Source organism: Aquarana catesbeiana, linkage group LG04 (genome assembly GCF_042186555.1).
Source record: "Aquarana catesbeiana isolate 2022-GZ linkage group LG04, ASM4218655v1, whole genome shotgun sequence".
Taxonomy (NCBI): domain Eukaryota; kingdom Metazoa; phylum Chordata; class Amphibia; order Anura; family Ranidae; genus Aquarana; species Aquarana catesbeiana.
Genome location: NC_133327.1, coordinates 217,638,691 through 217,663,460, shown reverse-complemented (window position 1 = coordinate 217,663,460; position 24,770 = coordinate 217,638,691).

Below are 24,770 nucleotides of genomic sequence, written 5' to 3'. Positions count from 1 at the left end.
TCCTTCTCATGCAATGTACTCCAGTAACCTCCTATTGAACTTTTATAGCGGCAATCAATATATCAAAAACCATATTGTATAAAAGCTATACATTTTATTCTACATAGGTTAAAAATAAACCTCCATGAGGCTCATAATGTATAAAAACAACACAACAATTTATACAGGTACAATATTTGGTGGCGATACCCAATGCCATATATGACTGTACACTAAGAATTCAGTGTTGGTTGATATGGAGAGGGAATTTTCTCATGTTCCTTGTGTTCCTGGTCACTTTCCTATGCCTTTAGTCATCCTGTATCCTAAACTGATATCCTGGTAACAATTTGAATTGTCTTTTTTTTTCTACCCTCTCCTGATCCATTTTAGGTAAGAAATCATCTTTTTCTTGGTTCCTGCATCATGATCTGCTCCTTGTAATGACTGTCCCCCTTTTTTTTATACTTTCTTTTTTCAAAACCTTACATGTCATCAATACAGAAATTTTAAAACAAATTGTTAGATCAAATTTTAGTGGTACAACAGAAAATTATCCACAAAACAAATGAAAAGAAGAAACATAAACAGCAATAAAAAGGTAAATGCCAATACCATGAATCTGGATTTAAAATCCTGACCAGATGGTATTATACTCCTTACAGGATTCATAAAATGTTCTCACAATGTACGGAGACTTGCTGGAGATGTGGAGAAGAGGTGGTGAATATGTTACATATCTTTTGGTCCTGCAGTAAGCTCCAATACTTTTGGACAGGTGCATCAGATCACCCAAAAATTCACAGACTGTGAGATTTCTCGAGATCCTGCCCTTTTCTGCTACACCATCACAAGATTCCAAGTAAGACCTATAGGCATTCTATCGTCCAAATTCTAATGATTGCTGCGCACAGCTGTATCGCTATCTTTTAGAAACAGCGCCATTCACCCTTAGTTACCATAATTTTGGCAAAGATTGTGGAAATAAATGAGATGGAAGACCTGATTATAACAGAAAAGGTCACTGGGGAGAGATCCCTGAAGAAATAGTTTTATTGGCAGGACTTTATGTATTCCTCTGAGTACAAATCTCAGTTTGAATCAACATGACCGAAGTTGCACTTATTTCCTGGGAGACTTGGTGGTGCAATAGGGAGGAATGTTGTCCAGCCACCTTCCTTGAACTGGTTGCTGCCCCCCCTACTCTTTTTTTTTATTTGGTTCTATAGGAATTTTTTAATCTTTGTTTTTGCTGAGGGTATTGCATGATATACTGTATGTGGTAAAAGAAAAAGGACCAGAGGGTCTAGGGACAGGATTTATCAAAGAGGAAACACACTGGCTGTAAGAATATAAACTGGAACGATTTATTGACATATATAAATAAATTCCACCCACAATATAGAGATAAACATACTAACCTCCACCACAAAATAAAGTGATATAGTGCTAAACAACAGACTCACCACCTGGCACCCTCTTCATTCATTCGAATCCCAGTTATTTCTCCCCAACATTGTTTTTGGCAGGATCCATCAAAGCCACCTCCTTAAGTGAAATCCTTCACTAACGGTTTCATCGACTTTGAGGCTTTTTGACCTATTTGACATATTATTTGTCTTCTAAACAGTATTATATAGCCCTTTCTATCTGGGTTTAGCCTAATAGGTGGTCGTTTACATTTTTGGGGGTGTTTCGAATGAATGAAGAGTGTGCCAGGTGGTGAGTCTGTTGTTTAGCACTATGTCACTTTATTTTGTGGTGGAGGTTAGTATGTTTAACTCTATATTGTGGGTGGAATTTATTTATAAATGTCAATAAATTGTTCAAATTTATATTCTTACAGCCAGTGTGTTTCCTCTTTGATAAATCCTGTCCCTAGACCCTCTGGTCCCTTTTCTTTTATGTATGCTATGATTTAGAGGAACCTACCCATTTGCTTTAGTTATATTATTGCAAGTAGGTATTTGGCTTTGTATTCAGCAATGGGTATTTGAATACTTTGACAAATGTGTGGTTGCATACATACTGAATGCCCCTTCTGGCACATATATTTATAGGTGTTACCCTCACCTAATTTTTGTTCTAAAATACTGTATGTGGTAGCTTGGGCCTCTGTTGGTCTCTGTCTGGTCATACTAGGGCAAGTGAACGGTTCTGTACCTATATCTCTATTTGATGATCTGCTGTCTTGGCATGAAAACTGCTGTCTTTGATATTTAAGTACTGTTTACCTATTTGTATCATTGTGACCTGAATTAGGCCATTTCCATGTACACCCTTTGTACTTTTTCTATTGAAAATAAAGAATTGAAAAAAAAAAGGTAAATGCCTTTCTAGGTGTCCTTGATCATCTCTATTCATAACTTTCCCAAATAGAACATTATATTGCAGCATTTGCAAAATGAACAAAAGTAGAAAAAGGCAACCGTTTGAAAGACCGAAGCCTAAAATTACAGACCAGATAAGTCACATGTGTCAGCACTATCCAGCCACTCACCGTAAATAAAGGTTTGGTTATTTACATTTTCCACAGATGGAGGCTAAGAAGATCTGTGTGAATAAATTGGAGCACCACCATTTTCCTTGCATGAAAGAGGACAATCTCTAGAATTTATTTTTATAAGTGCCAATTTCTAAGTCTCCATGCATACCCGAGAGATCACTTTGGACTACATATTTTGGGGATATCAAAATTGCACATGTATTAAATGGTCATTTCCTTTTTGACATTTTTGAAAGTATCGTAATTGGATACATTTATTCCTGGCCGGAGTGTCAAAATATAAATCAAAGAATTCCTGCCAGTCTTGGTCAAAGATCTCAGGTGTGTACCTATACCAGTGTGCTTTTGTCATAGTGATATTAGGGTATTCATGTCCCAGAAGTGCACAAGAGAAACTAGAGATTAAACTTGTATGTTGTTGACTGAGTAATATACGATCTATCTTGACTGTCCCTATTTATTGTGTTTTAGTTATACCTCAACTTTGCATATAATATTTGGTTTTATAGGCATGCCATCTTCACCAGTCTCTCTACCCATGCAATACTATAGTATACTACTGTATACTACTATACTTCTACTATATCTATCTGCCACCTGCCCAGTTATTAAACTGCCCACTGAAAGTATTACAGTGAAGGTATACCCTTCTTGGGGAAGGGGAAGGGTTTGTATAGGGACTTCTTGTTCCTCACCATGAACCCAAGACTATCAATGGTAACATGGAGAATCCACAATGGTATCCACAGTTGTCTAAAATAACAATGTTTAAGCTGAGTTTTATACTGATACAGATGATATAATGAAATAAAAGCAGCAGCATTAACATGAACTTTCTTCAGCTAATTTAATTTTCATAACAGTATGTATTATTGTGTTGAAATTGTAACACTTATATGGGGAGAAAGTATGATGACAATGTTCCTCTGTTCTGAATGTAATTAACATTGGACCAGTAAATAGGAAAAGCTTTAAATGTATTTATAAATGTTGTGCCTATAAATGCTTTCTTCATTGTTAGTCTTCTGTATGTAATATTCTCAGTGATTCCACATCTCCAAAGTCGTGCGACTTTGGAATGCAGGTCTGGTGCAACTGTGATGCAACTTTGGATGGGTGAGACTTGGATGTGACTTATCCCTCTGCATAGTCAAACCCACTGTTACATCATTGTTGCATGTAAAACATTCAGGTACAACTTTCATGCAACTTTTCAGAGTTAACATTGAAGTCTATGGCCCTTAAGTTGCATGAAAGTTGGACCAAAGAGCATGAACTGCTTTAAAGTCACTGCAACTTTAAGTTGCACATTTATGAATGGTTAGCATTGGAAAACATGGGGTAGGACTTGTCATGTGACTTTGATGTCCAAAGTCACATGACAAGTCACACGAGTGTGAATGGGGTATTAGGGATGTGCATTAGTGTACTGCTTGGTTAAGATTGAAAAGAATGAGGTCAACTAAAATCAACTAATATGATTTTGGTAGATGCATTACTTACCAACTTTCATTTTTACTGGCCATTATAAGCATGCTCTCACTCTCCCTGTTTATCTGTGTATTTTACTGTATATTGTGAAAAATACAGTAAAAGTGTTGACATGGGTTAAAAATGTGGAAGTCTGATATGAGGTCATGCTTCTGGAATGCTTGAGAGATGTGATCTTAATATATATTTATATTAGACAAACATTCTACCCATATGTTCACTGCATATCTTTAGGATTTATTTTATCATACTTATCTATCTATATAAAAAGTGGTATATTTTTTTTTAAATAGGAAACTGTTTGGCTTACATGAATAATAGTGTTTTGTGATGTTGCTCTTTGAAGCATTACTTATCCTGAAGCCAGAAACTGTCTATAGTGGTCTAATGGCTGCTGGTACAATTTCTATGTTCCTGGCTTGCCATGCCTGCAGTGCAAAAACATAACCTAAAATGAATAACTCTGAGAAACAATTATTCTTTGTAACTATTTTCATTTGCAAACCTCATCAATCTGGAGGTGCCAAGTAGGATTTAATATTTTCAGAATTCATTGAATTTAGTGACTGATTTATCTCCTCTGTTTTCCATCCCCAGTTTCCTGAACAGAAGAAAAGAACTTACCCAATTTTACACTTCAGTCGAAATTGGGACTTGTTAGCTGCTTCCAAATACACTTCAGCTATTGAAAGAGAAATGGGGTCAACATGAGATGTTATTAATAATTTTACAATCCAGAATAGATTACAGCACAGAGACACATTATAATATAATCTACTATCTAAAATACTTGTAGATGGACAACAAGAGGTTAAAGTAATAGAGTACAGAAGCAAGAATTAATAAGGCAAGAGCAAAACGTAATAAAGTACTAACACTCTCTTCTAAAGATCCCAATTTATTTTATCAGTGCCCCAATAGGACGAAATATAACAAACTACCTGTGTTATCCACATCAACCTCTCTGATCCTTTTATCTAGATGTTATTTATTGAAAAATTATTTTTCTCTAATAAACACGTACAGTATACCATAGAAAAACATCACAATAAACAACAAAACACATCCACAAAATAATAAAACAAAAATACCAAAGTAAACCCAACCTTACTATTTAAAACATTACACAATATATTCTATTATATCCTCTTATGCTCCCAAGCTTGTAGCACCTTTCAAATTTTCACAACTTTGGTACCAGACCAAGTACCTGAATCTGTTTTGTTTGTTCTATTTTTAAATGTAACCACTGGGAGACATGCATGCTTCTATCCAGCCATTTTTCAGCATTCTAATACACATTCCTCCCCCTTAAGCGCTGTCTTAAAAAAATGTAATCTTTTATTAAGATTATTAAAATGCAATCACATTTCACTGTACATGGGTATCTGGTGCACAACAGAATAACCGCATTTAACCCTGTCCCCTGATCCCCCGAAGAAATTGCATGATCGTGATGTAACGAAATTGCATGATCCTAACACTAATGTAACACTTATGCCCCGTACACACGGTCGGACATTGATCGGACATTCCGACAACAAAATCCATGGATTTTTTCCGATGGATGTTGGCTCAAACTTGTTTTGCATACACACGGTCGCACAAAATTGTCGGAATTTCTGATTGCCAAGAGCGTGGTCACGTACACCACGTACGACGAGGCTATAAAAGGGAAGTTCAGTACCAAGCGCGGCACCCTTTGGGCTCCTTTTGCTAATCTCGTGTTAGTAAAAGTTTGGTGACGATTTGCGCTTTTTCAGACTCGTGGTTTTCAGTTCGTTTTTCTGGTGTTCAGTTTGTGCTTGTGGGTTTGTATCTGTTCTTCAGTGTGTGCAGCGAGCTATCAATTGACTTGTCATTGTGTTCTTGTTCGTTTGTTACTAATTTTCAGGTCACTCTTCACAGGCCTTGCTGTTCTTCAGTGCTTTCTGTTACTTCGTTCTGAGCAGCCGACCATTTTCTAGCCATGTTGCGTGTACGTACTCATCGTAGAGTTCGTGCTGTGCGGGGGCTTGGTGTTGGGGTTCTTACTTTGACACAAGCCCAGTCCATGAACAGAGCGAGGAGGAGTTCATGGACCAAGAATTGGTTGCACCAGCGTGACCAGTTCTGTCACATGCCTTTGCTCCGTGAGATCCGTGAGAATAATCCTGACGATTTCAGGAACTTTCTCCGGATGACGGAACCCGTATTTCACAGTTTGTTGGCTTTGCTGACCCCCTATATCAGCAGGCAGGATACCTGCATGAGGCAAACCATCACTGCGGAACAGAGGCTAGTCGCCACCCTGCGGTACTTGGCGGAGGGGAGAAGCCTGCAGGACCTCAAGTTCTCGACAGGCATCTCCCCCCAGGCTCTGGGGATCATTATCCCGGAGACCTGTTCTGCCATCATCCAGGTCCTGCAGAAGGAATATATTAAGGTAAGATTTTTATCCTTTAGCATCACATGTTATGGTATAGAATATTTGCTAATGTATTGTATTTCTTTCCTCATTCCCTAATTACCATGATTGTAATATGCTGTGAATGTCCCCTTTCTCCTCATGCATGCTGTATTTTTAGTTTTTTTTTTTGTCCTTCATACATATTTGCCTTCACTTACCTCCCCAGCATGCTCTCCTGGCCCTATATTCACCTCGCGTAGTCACTTAACAATGTATTTTATCAGCTCCATAGTAGTGCTTTACCCTAAACTCCCCCTAAAATGTGTAAAATTGTGATTTGTGCTTTATATTCAGGCAGAGTGCCAAAGGTTTTTTTTTGGGTCCCAAAATCATTTGGAACCCTCCCTCCCCCCAACTGCTAACTCAGCTGATACCAATCCTCTATCTGCTGACTTTGCCAAACCCATACACACTATACCTACCTCTTTTGTTGTGAGATTTATGGATTCCCCAAAGCATGTAGTGCAAGGGCCTGCCTGAATACTTTCAAATGGTACTGTTTTAAGCTTTTGTATTCTACTATTATCTTGATAGGTGATAGCAGAATGTAAAAATGTGCTAAAATGTGTACAGTGTGTATTTATATTTTTGTATTATGACACTTCTTACCTGTCCAGTGGGCTGCCAATAGTGTAAGTAAGGAGGGGCTGGCCAAAGTAACACACATTATTTAGCCATTCATCTCTCAATGAAGTGGAGAGGGTTACCTGGCCAAAACATCCCCCCCCTAAAATTTAAAAAATGGCCCATGAGAGGGGAGGGGGAAATCTGATAGGTGGACCTTATACCTTTGTCTTAAAATACTCCCTAAACTAAATGTTATACTGATGTTGGCCAAGAATGTTTGTGTCTAATCTGCTTTCCATGTTTATGTGCAAAATTATTAATTTATTTTTCTTGTTTGACTCCACAGTTTCCTTCCAACCCACAGGAATGGCAGACTGTGGCCTCCCACTTTGCCCAGCGGTGGGACTTTCCTAACTGTGGAGGGGTAATTGATGGAAAACACGTCCACATCGTCCCACCACCCAACTCGGGGTCAGGTGTTTTATTTCAATCTTTTTAATCAAAGCACAATCACGTGCATTTATAAAAGGTTTTTAAAACAAAACAACATGTTTGTTGTAGAACAATTTTTTCGGTGACATTAAAAGTAGAAATGTCCTTTTAAGGTAAAACAGGCATGTTTAAAACCAACAAGAAATACACAAATCTGGAACTTACAAAGTTCAACTTTTGTAGAACTTGAAGGCAATATCAGACATGAGTATTTATAAACTGTGTTTGATATTGCGTTCAGATGTGGTGAAGTCACCCCTGGAAAAGCCAAATTTTGAAGATGCACACAAATTGCCAAAGGTCAACATGTGCTAGCTGCCATCATGGGGGATCAATGGCCGTGTTTTGTGGGTGCAACCCCTTCCTCTCAGCTACTTTATTATTGAGGAAGGGGTTGCACCCCCAAAACGCATACATTGATCTCCCATGATGGCAGATAGCACATGTTGACACACTGTGTGCATCTTCAAAATTTGCCTTTTGGAGAATATGTTAAAAAATGTGAAAAAAAATTTCGGGAAAAAAATCTGAAAAAATTAGGGATTTCCAGGGGTTTTAAACTCTCCCTAAAACATCAATGATGTTCTTCATTTTGTTTTGAACATCATTGATGTTTTGCTTGATGTTTTCCAAGTCCCTATTACACCCCCTTATCTCCCCGATCAGGATCTGGGCACTTTCACTGGTGAAATGACCTTCATCCACAACATCACGATCACCTAAAATATAGAAACAAAAACATACCATGTATTATAAATATGTCAGCATCCATCTCTTACCTGAGGCTGTGGTCGCAGACACTCACCTGTTGTGGTGACAATTTCGACAACGTCTCCCTCCTCCTCCTCCTGTTGGCTTTGTAGCATTTCCACTTCTTCATGAGGTGGGGGGTCTGTTGTCTCCTCTGATGAGTGGTGTCCTCCGAGTCTTTTCTCCCATATGTAAAAAAAAATAGGTACACTTAGCACACAGATATTTGATGGAAGAAATAGGAATATGGAACATTGCTTGGAAGTGGGGTACAATTGTATGTTTTGGCAGAGTTCCAAGGTGAAGAAATATTTTGTCACTTTGACAAGCTTGAATACTTACCTGTTTTGTACAAGCTTCACAGATGGAGACACCCCTATAATATACACTGGAGCACCTGTGTGGGCCCCTTAATAAAAAGGGTGTTCTTGTGTCCCACACTAGTGCTCCAGCGTCCAGGTGTGTAAACAGCTGCTGAGTGTCCTCTCCTTACACAGAATATAGTTTGCATTTCATTCTAGTTACAAACCCATCTAGACAACAAAATAATTTTAAGAGGCCAGAAAAAATGTATTGAAATGCATCTGGACAAAACATGGTGTTTTATAGGCCGAATGAACAATGTTTCCTATGAACGAATAATGTGTCCATGAGCATGAAAGTTTTTCTTTACAACAGTAAAGAAAGCTTTACAACAGTAAAGAAAGCTTTTCTTTACAACAGTAAAGAAAAGCACATGGAGCAGCACGAGCGTTATAAAAATAAAGAATAGGAACGCAGGACAACTACTTACTTTTTTGCAGCACTCTCCTGATCCTTCTATACTGATCATGCTCCCTTAATTTCAGGTCCGACCACCACTTCCTCAGTTGATCCTTGGATCAACGTACCCCAAAATTCCTGTGCAGACTCTTCACAACTTTAGTCATGATCTTGGCCTTTCTGACATTGGGGTTGGGGTAAGGTCCATACTTCCCGTCATAGTCGGCCCTCTTCAGGATATCGACCATCTCCACCATCTCAACAAAGGACATATTTGTCTTAAATTGTCTCCTCCAGGATCGTGACGTTTCTGGCTCCGGGCTTTCCTCCTCTTTCTCCTCGTTGTTGCTGTAATTAGCATGCACCTGCTCCGTCTCTGCCATATGCTCTTCCCCCACTGCACCAAACGAGAAGGAGTGGGGAATAGACTAGAAAGAAGGTCAGGGGCAGGCGGAGTTTCACGCATGCGCAGTGTATATAAAGCGTAACACGCGTGCGTAGTACGTACGATCTGTGAGCGGAGGAAGGAGTAGAGGAAGCGCCGATCATGATAACGAAGGTAACATTTAAACTTGGGCCTATACTGCTTAGAAATTGTGTCCTATATTGGGACAAGATTAGGAGACTCTAACCTGACATTAGGGTTTGTCTTGTGTTGTGTCTTGCAGAGAAAATGGATCTATTGAATGATCAGGACTTTATCCCCATATTCATTGATCTGTTCAGGGAGCTGCCCTGTCTGTGGCAGGTAAATCACCCCCACATTATAAAAATCAAACAAAGAGGAAGGCAGCGCTGGATAAATTGCTGGAAATTGTGAAGCCAGTGATCCCCGCGGCAGACATCACCTATTTGAAGATCCTAATTAGTGGCCTGAGGAGTACTTATCTAAGGGAGCGTAAGAAGGTCCAGGATTTCCAGAGATCAGCAGCTGCAGATGACATTTATGTCCCCAGGCTGTGGTACTATGACAGGCTGCACCCAGGCCAGCACTCTCCAGTCTTCCTTCCACGCTTCCCCCCCCCCCAGCTGAGGCTTCTGACGTCCAACCTGGGCCTTCCAGGCAGAAACATGTGGACGAGCCCAGCTTGAGCCAGGTATAGCATTCTTCTAAATATTTCTGTTGGTCAAATTAATGATGTTAAATCTATGTTAGTTTGGATTAGTAATTTATGATTGTGATTGATGAACCAAAAACTAAAACGATGTCCCTTTTTCATACACAGAAAAGTCTCAGCCAGGAGGTGGCCGGGCCCAGTAGCCTGCCCGATACCCAGGTCCCTCCCCTCCGCCTTCAACCAAAAAGTGGCAGGAAGAGGAGTAACCTGGAGGAGGCAGCAATTGGCCTATTTTGGAAGGCTACTGGGGCCCACAGAACCCCCCACGGTGTTGAAGAGGACTTTGCAGACATACCAGCATGCAAAATGCAACAAATGGAGGAGGGCCAACGCCTCTTATGTGAGTTTATCATTTTACAAGCACTAAATAAGGGGTTGAGGGGCCAACTCACATGCCAAAGCCACATTTGTGAGCTCACCTATGGTCCTCCTCTTCCAGGTCCTCCTCCTCCTGCCACACCACCAACACCAGAGCCACAGCCTGGAAAAAAGCATCTAAGGAAGACCAGAGAGTAATGGCCCTGGGTTCAGTCTGGTCTGACAAAAGATGCAGGCTCTTGTATGACCACAGCCTGGGGACATACATGTCATCTGCTGCTGTTCATGATCTCTTGGACTTCTGGACCAGATTGTACTCCCTTAGATAAGGACTCCTCAGGCCACCAATTTTGCAGTAAAATAGTTGATGTGTGCCCTGGGGACCAAAGGCTTTGCCAATATCTGCAGTTTATCCAGCGTTGCCTCCCTCTTTGTTTGGTTATGACCCCTTAATAAAGGTATTTTTGTTTCAATTATACTTGCCAATGTGTGTTTTCCTTCAAAAAGGACAGTTTGTTTGTGAGTAGGCAGGTACATTTCAAAAATACAATGTGAAATTAACAAGAAACACCAACACCAAACAATCTCCTTGAGATTAAATAATACAAGATAATAATGGTGTTTGTGGTAACTTGACACACAAAACACACCCAAAAATATTCTGGAGTTAAAAAAAAAAACTAAAAAAAACACAAGACCAGGCGTTAAAAAAATCCCAATTAAATTATTTAATCTAAAAACTTAAAAAAAAAAAAAAAAATTTGGTAGATGTGACAAATAAAAATATTATATTGATGAAATCACGATAAATAATAAAGAAATAAGTTTGTGAGAACTCTGTGTGAATATCAGCATCAAAACTACTTAATTCTTCTAGCATTATAAAGAATAAGAGAGTGTGCTGCATTAAACAATTTAAAACATTGCAGCGTGACGAAAGTGCTATATCCATTCCGAACGCTAATTTTACTAGACCGAGCACTTCCATCTCGGAATTTATTCTGATCATGCGTGGCACTTTTTGCGTCGGAATTGTCCACACACGGATGGAATTGACACGATCGGATTTTGTTGTCGGAAAATTTTATAGCCTGCTCTTAAACTTTGTGTCGGAAAATCCGATGGAAAAAGTCCGATGGAGCCCACACACGGTCGGAATTTCCGATAACAAGCTCCGATCGCACATTTTCCATCAGAAAATCCGACCGTGTGTACAGGGCAATAGGGTGGAGTCGGTGACGTCAGTACCAGGAAGTCAGTCAAGGAACTGTGACATTGAAACTAACAAATACCTGTTTATTTTTAAGGGGGCAGGGTAAATGCAATTATTATGTTGTGCACCAGATATCAGTGCATAGTGAAACGTGAGTGCATTTTAATCGTTTTAATAAAAAGATGGAATTTTTTAAAACAGAAAGCTCTATGATGGTTTTATTTTTTATTTATTTTTTTTTTTTTTGAGTGTGTATATAGAGCTAATTTGCTTTAGGAGGATTTTGAAGCTTCAAGTTGACCTTTAAAGAATAGAGATTATCTGGAAGTGTATGAACCTATTTGGTAGAGCCCTGAGGTGTATAACCCCCTAAAAGAGGAAGGCTATATTTGACCTATTTTATCTACAATATAAGTCATACTGGAAGGTGAGAGCATAGTAAGAAAGGTTACATAATTACGTAGTTAGTCTGGTTGAAAAAAGATACAAGTCCATCCAGTTCATCCAGTAAAAGGAAAAAAAAGTTATACAATCCTATATAAACAATCCTACACCCAGAGTTAATCCAGAGGAAGTCAAAAACCCCAGCAAAGCATGATTCCCAATGTCATAAACCTTGAATCAAACTGAGACAGAAGTACAGTTAAATCACACTTGTTTAACCACTTGCTGACTGGGCACTTAAACCCCCCTCCTGCCCAGACCAATTTTCAGCTTTCAGCGCTGGCACACTTTGAATGACAATTGCGCGGTCATACAACACTGTACCCAAATTACATTTTTATAATTTTTTTCACACAAATAGAGCTTTCTTTTGGTGATATTTAATCACAGCTGGGGTTTTTATTTTTTGCTAAACAAACAAAAAAAGATGGAAAATTTTGAAAAATAAAATCATGTTTCATAGTTTGTTAAAAAATTTGGGAAACAGGTAATTTTTCTCCTTCATTGACATGCGCTGATAAGGCGGCACTGGTGAGCACTGATAGGCTGCACTTATGGGCACTGATAGGCTGCACTGATTGGCACTGATAGGCACAGTTAAGGTGGCACTGATGGGGACAGATAAGGTGGTATTGATGGGCACAGATAAGGCGGCACTGATGGCCACTGATAGGATGGCATTGATGGGCCCTGATGGGTGGCACTGATGGGCACTGATAGGTGTTACTGATAAGTACCACTGATAGATGACACTGATGGGCACTGATAGGTGGCACTGATGGGCACTTGTAGGTGACACTGATGGGCACTGGTAGGTGACCCTGATGGGCAGCAATGTTTATGAGGCACTGATTGTGGGAACTGATAGGTGCCACTGTGGGAACTGGTAGGTGGTGCTGGTGGGCACTGGTAGGCGGCACCGTTGTGTACTGCTAGGTGGTACAGGTGGGCACAGATGAGCTGGCGGCAGCTCTCCTTGATCGGGACCGATGTCCCTCTCACAGCTGCCGGTGAGCGGATTTTTTTTTTCTCCTCACGCTGTCAGCTTGAGGAGAAAAAATAGCCAATTACTGGCTCTGTTTACATCACATGATCAGCTGTCATTGGCTGACAGCTGATCACGTGGTAAGGGGTCTTGACCTTACCCCGATTTGTGATCAGCCGAGTCTCATAGAAAGGGGGGGGCGCAGGCCACTTGGGCACGGGAGGACGTCAATAGACGTACTCCCGGTAAAGTAGATCCACGCTGTAGCTGCCATTCAGCTATAGCGCGGATCTGAAGCAGTTATTAATAATAAAAAAAGGTAAATAGAGTAAACATAGTAAAAACAAATGTTCAGGAACCAGAACGAATAGTCAGACAAGCCAAAATGTCAGGGAGCCAGAGAACAGCGTAGTAGAACAGCAAGCAGGATCTGGAGCCAGAAGGAATGTCAGCCAAGCAAGTCTTTAACAGGAACATAGGAGAGCGTCTCTAAAGATGTGACCAAGGCGAAGGCAGATATCATCTGGACTGGACGGCCTAAGAAGGCAGGACTGACGAGCAGGATATCATCAACAGGTGAGTCACTGTGGAAAGATAGGAGCTGGCAATTAGCCAACAGTTGAGCAGCCAGCTCAGAGAAGGAAGGGCTGATCCTAGCCCTGAGAGTACCCCATCCTCAATGACCCCTCCCACTCAGAGGACCACCAGGCTTGAGGGGAAAACATCTATGGAAATCACGGAGGAGGACAGGGGCATGTATGTCCAAACATGAGACCTCCGGACCGTACCCTTTCCAATGCACCAGGTACTATAAGCGCCCATGGAACCTACAGGATTCAACAATGGACTGTACTGTATACTCCTCATGGTTTCCAACCTGTACAGAGTGAGGATGTGGCACCAAGGTGGTAAAGCGGTTGCAGACCAAAGGTTTTAATAAGGAGACATGAACATGAAATACATTTGAGATACACATATTAGAAGGAAGGTCTAATGCGTAAGCCACTGGGTTAATCCTGCGAAGAATACGGAAAGGCCCAATAAACCGAGGTACGAACTTCAGAGAGGGAACACAAAGTCAGAGGTTGCGAGATGAAAGCCAGATCCTGTCCCCAACCTGGTAGGAAGGCGCAGGCAGGTGTCTGCGGTCAGCATGGAGTCTGTACTTATCATTAGAATGTCGCAAGGCCTCCTGGACTTGTGCCCAAGTGGAACGAAGACCGCGGAGATGCTCCTCCAATGCAGGAATACTCTGCGGAACAAATAAGTCAGGCAACATGGAAGGTTGGAAACCATAGTTCGTCGTAAGCGGGGACAATCAGGAAGCAGAATTCAAGGCCCTATTGTGAGTGAACTCCGCCCACGGTAAGAGGTCAGACCAGTTGTCTGACCAGTTGTTGTATAGAAATATAGCAATGTAGGAATTGCTCCAAGGACTTTTTCTGGGTGCACAGGTCTGGTGTGGCAATGATCAGTAACACTGTTACTGTCTTACACTGGTCTGGTGTAGCAGTGATCAGGAACACTGTTGGTTAGACATGTATGCATCCGAATTTCCGAATTACAAAAGTAACGAATTTAAACAAATCCGAAAAAAAAACGATCAAATTTGAAAACAAATTCGAATCGAATTTGAAAAAAATAGAAAACTATTTTCTAAAAAATACAATGAGATAGAATATAAAATAATAAAGCAATAGAATATATATATAGATATATAGATATATCTATATATAGATATATATATAGATATATCTATATACAGATATATCTATATATATCGATATATAGATATCGATATATATAGATATATATATAGATATATATCTATATATATATATCTATATATATATAGATATATCTATATATATATAGATATATATATAGATATATATATATATATAGAATATAACATAATAAAGCAATAGAATATATATATAGATATATAGATATATCTAGATATACAGTAGATATATCTAGATATATCTATATATAGATATAGATATATAGATAGATATATCTATATCTATCTATATATCTATATAGATAGATATAAATAGATATATAGATATATAGATATATATCTAGATAGATAGATAGATAGATAGATAGATAGATAGATAGATAGATAGATAGATAGATAGATAGATAGATAGATAGATAATATTTTTTTATTATTCTGTTCTATTGTTTTTCTATGCTTTTCTTTTCTTGAATTCTATTTGAATTCAAATTCATGCTATACTATACTTCTATACTATACTATACGAAATTCGAATTTTGGAAGATGTATATATAATATTTTTAATTATTCTGTTCTATTGTTTTTCTATGCTATTCTTTTCCATTTTTTTTTTATATAGAAATAGAATGAAATCAAATTCTAAAAGAAAAGACTAGAATAGAAAAAACAATAGAACAGAATAGAAAAAAAATATTATACATATATATATATATATACAACCATCTTCCGAAATTGGAATTTGGCACAGAATGAATTTGAATCGAAAAGATCAGAATAGAATATATTATATTTTTTTCTATTCTGTTCTATTGTTTTTCTATGCTATTCTTTTCTATTCTTTTCTATTCTATTCGAATTCACTTTCATTCTATACGAATTTCGAATTTCGCAAAATGGTTATATATAGTTTACTTTTTCAAATTCGGTCAAATTTTTTCGAATGCAGTGGAATTTTTTCATATTTGATAGTTTTTTCGAATGCGGTAGAATTTTTTCGAATTTGATAGCATTTTTTCAAATTTGATAGTTTTTTTTAGAATGCGGTAGAATTTTTTCGAATTTGATAGTTTTTTTCGAATGCGGTAGAATTTTTTCGAATCTGATAGTTTTTTTCGAATGTGGTCGAATGTTTTCTAATACGGGCACATTTTTCAACTTTGAATACGAAACTAAATGAATCCCGAAAACGAATGTAATGAATGCAACGAATTTAACTAAACGAATTTAGTTAAATAACGAATCGAAAGGAAACGAAACTAAACAAATTTTTTCATCCTGCACATGTCTACGTTGCTAGCTGCACTGGTCTGGTTTGTCAGTGATAAGCGACAATGTTACTGGCTTACACTAGTCTGGTGACACTGGGACTCATGTGGCAGTGATCAGAAAACTGTTTCTGGGTGCATTAGTCTGGTGACACTGGGACTGGTGTGGGGACAATCAGGAATACAGTTACTGGCTTGACAGCAATCAGGAACATTTTGCTGTCTTGGAATCGATAGGGAATAAGTACAGCGCTGCTCCGATGGTGTTATAAAGATTTTTACACAATAAGCAGCTAACACACCTCTAAGACACAGGTAGAAGTAAATTAACAAAAAATATATATAGTGTAGCGCTGTGTGTGTAAATGGTAAAGGGTATAAAAACAGTGGGTTAGGCTCGAGCCATCTCTTAATGGCCAGCAAATAGACAGAAAATACTTCAAAATTAAATAAAAGTGACTCAATACAATCAAAAGTGCACTATATGTTATAAAATGACATGTAAATTATAATAATTACAACAAACCAGTGATTAATGGTGAACAAGAACAAATTATATATAGATAAAAGTTCAGCCAAAAGAGTCCATAAATATTAGAAAATGTGTTCCTGATAAAAATCAAAAACCACCACCGAAAACTCTCTGAGGGTCAACTGGTGAAAACAACGATGGAAAGCTTCTGGTAGATGAAAAGGTAGAGCACCAAAATGAAATGAGACGTCTAAATATAAGACAGGACCATCACCAGAGTATCTGAGGAGGCTTACCGGAAGCAGGGGACTTGAAAAGACATACGTCTTACAAGTCTCAAAAAGCTTAATGAGCCACCAGGGCTGGCAAGATGGATCATCGGGTGTCCACAACTTCAAATGGGGGGGAAAGGAAAATCCTTGCACAGCTTCAACCGTCCAAACGTTTCAACAGGCCAACCGGATGTTTTTAAAAACCATGAGAGAAATAAAGCTCACATGGCATGATATCGTTTAAAAAACATGCATTTATTAAAATACTATAAAAGGAACACTCACATGATATAAGATCGTAAACAGCTCAAATTGTATCAAACGCGGTGATCATAGGGGGTCCACCCAACATGTTTCGGCTTACGAGCCTTCAGCTGCAGTATTTGTAGCTGCTGGCTTTTAATATTTTTTTTTCAGCAAACCTCCGCTTAAAGTGGAGTTCCACCCACTTTTACAACTCTTCAGCATCCCTCACTAAACTGTGCACTGTAAACGAATTGGATATTTTTTTATTTTTTTTTCTCAGCGCCTACTGTATATATGCTGTATTCATTTTTCACTTCCTCCTCCCTGGCCGCGGCCCATCGCATCATTTCCTGTTTGCAATGCCTTCTGGGAAGGGGCGGCAACTTCCTCTGACACTGCCGTTGCTATGGAAACCTCACCTGAAACCTATTACACTGCTTGTGCTGCACTGAGCATGTGTGAGGTCTGCAAGGATGAGATCCAGGAAGAAATACAGTCTGGCTTCAAATGCCCACACTTAAGATGGCCACGGCCTGCTGTAAGTTTATAAAATAACAAACTACTGCTATAAACTAACAAAACAGACCTTAGTTTACAGACTAACTTTACTTGAATACATTAAGCTTGTGTATTATAGGGGTACTTTTATTTAAAAAGTATAATTTCGGCCGGAACACCACTTTAAATATCTCTGACCATTCTTCCTCTTCAACATTACCTATGTCTCTAGACCATTGCTCTCTGCATTTCAGGGGATATTTCATTAGATATGCATTAGTTATTATGTTATATACAGAGGAAATAACACTCTTTATACAATCAGACAACCGCACATCTTCTATTACGGGGATCTTACAATATCTCATAGGTGTATAGGTGCATAGATCTTCTCCTGGAAGCCTATTGTAGGAGGCAATCATAAATAATATTAAAACAATGTTGTTTAGCTATAGTGAACTCTTGCTATAGCTTTTGAAAAGATTTTAGGGAATCCTTAAAATACAATCACTCAAATCCTAAAATTCCCCTTTTTTTCCAGAGGGCAAATCCTATCAACTTTGTAATTTCCTTATATATATAGTTACCACAAAAAGGTGTAAAATAAGTAAACCCATAGTATCTAGTATCCATTGTAAATCCTTAACCAATTTCTAAGTTTTCTTTGAACAATGAAAAAAAACGGGGCACCACCAGCAGAATAGAAAATTCCCTTCAGTAGCAGTTCACGTTGCTCTACCTCCCCACACATGTATTTATCAGCTCATATAGAGGGTGGATCCCTTTACCCCATCTTCAAATGTTACACCTGCATGGTCATATGATATATCCATGGACTGGGGGGAGCTATTCCACCCTTATTAGTTAGCTGCTGTAATGTTTCTATGCATAAACTTTTTAAGATATCTAAAGATACTATTAAATATTCTTCAAGTTTTTTTTGCATTCCTATTGTTTGTGATCCACTCAAGTGAAATATGAAAAACATATAATAATCAAAGCATCCAGATAATCTCTATAAGATTAGATCTGCCAACTATAAACAAAGTGAGGTCAAATCAATAAATACACTGTGCTTGAAATTTGACACTAGATCTTTATCCCTTTTGTTGTCAAAGCCATTTTATAAAGGTAAAATGCACATTTTAGGCCTAACTTTAGGTAAAGTTCCAAAAACATTGTATATTTTATAAAAACAGGGACCCTGGAAAATAAAATGCTGGTAGTTGTAATTTTTATGTCATATAACATTATCTCAACTGCTTAACAAACTTATATTTTCAGTAAAAAAAATATGCTAAAGCACTCTAAATTGTCCATAGTAGTTGTTCTAAAGTGGTTATAAACTCTCAAAAAAAACCAACCTGCAAGACAAGGCATAATGAGCTAGTATGCATTGCATACTAGCTCATTATGAAATATTTACCTGAGATTGAAGCTGTTGCAGCAGTCAACGTACACCGATGTGACCAGCAACATGTCTCCCGGAGTTATTTCCGGGTTCGCGAGCTCCGGCGATGTGATTGACCAGATGACGCAGGAGCCGTCGGTCACGGCACAGCTACTGAAGAAACGGCACGAGTGAGCTGTTTCTTCAGTGCGCATGCGCTCCATCAATCCCCGCTGAGCAGGCAGATGACAGGTCCATCTCTGCACACTGTGCAGGGATGGACCTGTCAGAGCGCCGCTCTCCTCTATGGGGGATCGGATGAAGACGGACCGTAGAGTCCGTTTTCATCCAATGCGCAAGACGGATGGAAAAATAGGGTTTCCATCCGTCACACTTTAGCGGGTCGGATATCAGTGGACATGGTCACTGCTGACATCCGTCGCTCCATAGACCTGTATGGAGCATCTGTTCAGCTGCACCTAAAAAACTGACAGGCAGACCTAAACGGTCCACCCGTGTGAAAGGGGCCTTACTCAGAATCCCCAAACATTATATATGTTTTTTTAGCAGAGACCCTAGGGAATAAAATGGCGACTGTTGCAACTTTTTATATCACACGGCATTTGCGCAGTAATTTTTTCAAACGCATTTAAAAACAAAAAACAAAACAGTTTTATGTTTAAAAAAAACAAAACAGTAAAGTTAGCCCAATTGTTTTATATAATGTGAAATGATGTTACGCTGAGTAAATAGATACTTAACGTGCCATGCTTTAAAATTGCGCACACTCATGGAATGGCCAAACTTTGGTACTTAAAAATATCCATAGGCGATGCTTTAAAAATGTTTACAGGTTATTTTTTATTCCTTTCATTCCTATATTCCTATTACACGGAATGTAAACATCCCTTGTAATAGGAATAGTATGTGACAGGTCCTCTTTATGGAGAGAGGTGGGGTCTATAAGACCCCACCTCTCTCCTCCAGGCAGGAAAGACTGAGATCAAAAGAAAAAATAAACGATCTGGAAATTTCCAGCCAAGTCTCTGACAATGTTTATTTTCACTGGGCCGGATGTGACGTCATAACGTTGCGCCTGGGTCTCCAAAGGTCATAGAGATTGCCAGGGACCATCTGTCTCTTGGAAATATCTAGGCTCAACTTCCGGCACTGGTGGATTCCTTCTCCAGCTCGCCGATCACACGAGCAAGCCGGTAGATGCACCGGAGGGCGGCGGGAGGGGGGACATCCCCTCCCGCCACCTGTAAGAATGATCAAGCAGTTGAACTGCCTCTATGATTGTTCTTACAGGGAATCACCAGCTGAAAAAGATGATATCTAGTTGATGTCTGTAGCTGCAGGCATCATTCAGATATCCCCACTCAAAGTCCAGGACGTCATATGATGTACCTTGGGTGGGTAGTGGTTAAAGTTAACTTTGAATGATGGCCCTAGACTTATTCCTTTCACTCTGGCATGTGGGGTGATACCTAATATGTGTAGTGCAATTGTTGTTAAAAAAAAACCTGTCCTGCCTTATCACAATTTTTTTCACTAGACCCTGTGCCACTTCCCAGTTCTTTAAATAAATTATAGAGGGAAAATTATTCCTGTTCCATTCTAATCACTTGTACTATCAGATTTCTCACCCTCATAATCACTATAACAACTGAGATTTGTTTTACATGTAGCCCTTTGAGATATCCTTTAAAGCAACTCAGATTACTAATAGAGAAGTCATACAGTTATGCCACCTCAAAATTTAAGATCTGAACGAATAGAAGATTACTAGGGAAAATTGTATTACCAATGAAGAATGATCAGAAAATAACCATATTTTTCATATTAATGGTATAATATTAGGAGAGTCAACCGCTAAGTCTGTCCTCGACAAAGTCATATATGTTTTATAGAAACAAGAATATTTTTGCTCTCTAGGGTATATCATGCTCCACATTGCTATGAACCCAAGTTCTTAAAGAACCTTTACCAATAGACAAAAAAAGGTAAGAGACTGTACCCCAGAAAGGAGATGTCTACACAGGCAATTATTAAGGCTATTAAGGCATTATAATATTGTTAAAGCGGAGTTCCACCCACATTTTTTTTTAAGTCACCTGTTCTGTTGGTAAGACTAAGATACTCTACAGGATGTCTTTAATAAAATCGCAGGTTGGAGGACAGATTTTTTTTTATTTGCTTATCTTTGTTTTCTGCTTCCTGAGTGCTTCCATCTTGATTGTGGGCATGTGAAGCACATTAGGACTCTGTTCTGGGATAAGGTGCTGCTGGCTATCCAGCATGCACCTATCGATCTCACGCATGCGCATTCTACACAGGGCATAGTCCAGGCAGTGTGTCTGGTTGCCATCACAACGTGCAGCGACAGAGGAAATTCCCGCCCCGTTGTTATGGCAACTAAGATAATAAATCTATCGCCACCAAAATCCGGAAGCCTCATGGAGAATTACACATAAAAGTGCAGTAATCTACTTCTAAAGATACAGAAAGATCCTCGCTGTAGCCGCTCTAGATACGTCTGTCACAGCAACTGCCTACTCTGTATACAAACATAGGATAATGGCAAAAAAATATATATTTTTCCCTTTTCTAAAATGGCGCTTAAATCCGCCTTTCATCGCGTCAGTTCCTGTTTGGAAATAAAGTGATGCAAACCTGCGGCGATGCCCACTGACTCCTGGTAATGATGACACACATCTCCCAGGAGCATAGGCGCTGCAGGAAATGATGTAATTGCCACGGCCCAGAGGGAGGCAGAATACAGGAGATACCCTAGCAACAAGATACACAAAGTAAGCAAAAAAAAATAGCCAAATGTTGTTGAAGTTGCTGAAATGTACAGATTGAGCTAAAGATTAAATTATGGATGGAACTCCACTTTAAAGTCTCCTACTACAATAAGAAATTCATATCTATTATCTGAAATAAATTTGGAAAGAAATTTCATTGCTTTTCTAGAATATGGTAGGAGAATATAAATATTATCAAATACACACTCATGTTGTAGTTCAAAACTATAAACCATATATAAATATATATCTACCTTTAGAATCCACCTCTTTCTGAATACTATTAAACTGAACCAGCCTGCGTATAAGTATAATAACACTACAAGAATACAGAGAATATCAAGAATGTTCACTCTAGCTGTAGATCCTTCAGTGTATCTGACATAACGTATTAATCATACAGGTGTATGCACCTCTTCTCCTAACATTTTTAGCATCTCTACTGGCAACCAAGAAAGCAAGGTAAAAACAAAAAACTATGCTGATACCAGAAATGCTTCTATGCAGGGTACCAGACTGTTGATACTAGTAGTACTCCTTTGCAGAGTACTAACTGTGCTGATAGTGCTCTTTTGCAGAGTACTGAACTGAGCTGATTTTAGCAGTGCTCCTTCACAGAGTACTGAACTGTTCTGATACCAGTAATTCTCTTTTGCAGGGTACTGAGCTGTGCTGGTAACAGTAGTGCCTCTTGCAGGATAGTGGGCTGTGCTTGTACCAGTAAAGCACCATGGGAGCCAAAGGTTGCACAGTGCTGTATACTGAATACCCTACGGTATTTAGGAGTAGGACACATACCTAATAAAGTCCTTACTACAAAACACACCACATTTGATCCTTTCCAGGCAATATGCTGTAAGCTAGTATTTTGATAACGAGGGGTTTTATGAGGAAAAAATCCTCTATTCAATTATCAGAATATGTGTAATTACCCAAAGGTAAGTGACTTCATGAACACATGTAAATAAATATATGAGCCATTTAAAAGGGAGATACCAATACCTTATCTCTTATTTTACAGCTGGAAACCTTTGATCTTGCATTTAAAGTGTTCTGTTTATTACTTATAGGGCAGTATCGGTAAATAAATAAAAGCACTCTTCAATAATATTTAGGTACCTACTTAAAGGGAACTATATTGGTTTTAGGTCATTTTTTTAACCACTTCAGCCCCAGAAGATTATACCCCCTTCCTGACCAGAGCACTTTTTGTGATTCGGCACTGTGTTGCTTTAACTGACAATTGAGCAGTCGTGCTACATTGTACCCAAACAAAATTGATGTCCTTTTTTTCCCACAAGTAGAGCTTTCTTATCGTGGTATTTGATCACCTCTGTGGTTTTTATTTTTTGTGCTATAAACAAAAAAAGAGCGACAATTTTGAAAAAAACGCAATATTTTTTATTTTTTGCTATAATAAATATCCCCCAAAAATATCTAAAAAAATTATTTTCTCCTCAGTTTAGGCTGATATGTATTCTTCTACATATTTTTGGTTAAAAAAATCGCAATAGGTGTATATTGATTGGTTTGCGCAAAAGGAATCACATCTACAAAATAGGGGATAGTTTTATTGCATTTTTATTATTCTTTTTTTTTTATTAGTAATGGCGGCGATCTGTGATTTTTATCATGACTGCAATATTATGGCGGACACATTGGACACTTTTGACACTATTTTGGGATCATTGTCATTTATACAGCCATCAGTGTTATAAAAATACACTGATTACTGTGTAAATGACACTGGCAGAGAAGGGGTTAACCACTAGGGGGCGATGAAGGGGTTAAGTGTGTCCTAGGGAGTGATTCTAACTGTGGGGAGAGGGGCTACCTAGGACATGACAGCGATCACTGCTCCCGATCACAGGGAGCAGTGGATCTCTGTCATGACACAAGGCAGAATGGGGAAATGCCTTGTTTACACCTCCCCGTTCTACCTCTAACAATCACGGGCTGCCGGAGAACATTGAGTTCCTGGGACCCGCGGGTATGCTCCTGCGGCGTGCTCGAAAGGCGGTGAATTTAAAGGGACGTACCTGTATGCCCATTTGCCTGCCTGTGCCATTCTGCCGACATACATTTGTGTGCGGCGGTCGTCAAACGGTTAATCCTATAAGCTTTTAAAAGATTGTTTCACACTTTTGCTTTACTATTTATTTAAAATTTTTAATTTAGGGAGAAAAATAAAATAACAAAGGGCACACCTATAACACTAGTATCAGAGCTTTGTTTTATAAAGAAACAGAAAGTATATCACTCTCCAATTGAAACACAATACAGAACTGCACAAAACACAGAGAGAGGGGGATAACTATCTCCTTTGACTTGTTAAGCTGTGTGTGTGTGTGTGTAATCTAAGCTTTAACTCTGTAAACAAACTACTTTTCTTTTACCCATGGACGACTACAGCTCCAAAATAATAAATATTAAATATCCATATGCAATATTTCATACTTACCTGAATAAAAAACATATTTTCAATTCATAGAAAAGGATACAAAACACTTATACAAACTCTTTATTGTAGGCACAGGTTATCCAGGAAATTTTAATAAAGCTTGGGCGCTGTAAGACATTTTTATGTGCTATGTAATGGTGATTGTGGCAACAGATTATTAAAAAAGGCTTTCTTATTAATGACTTTTTTACATGACCTTTAATTGGCCTTTTGGGAAGGACATGGTAAGCTTGTTTTGTTGTTTTCTGTGCAATCTTTTCTTTTGTTAAAGAATCTGTTCTTTTGGTAAACTTTGTAAAGGTTGATTTTTTTTGTATAAGACAATACGAGAAAAAAAAAAACACACTTGCATAATCCTTTCCTTATTTAAATCCACATGAATGACAAGCGAAGTCATTAGTAAAAGCTTTTATATCTGATAATTGCCAACACTCACCAATCTGGAATACATAAAACATAAAACAATATTAATCAGTCATATGTAGCACCCAAATAAACTACTCAGCAGGTGCATTCACCAAACACTTGGTGACAATGT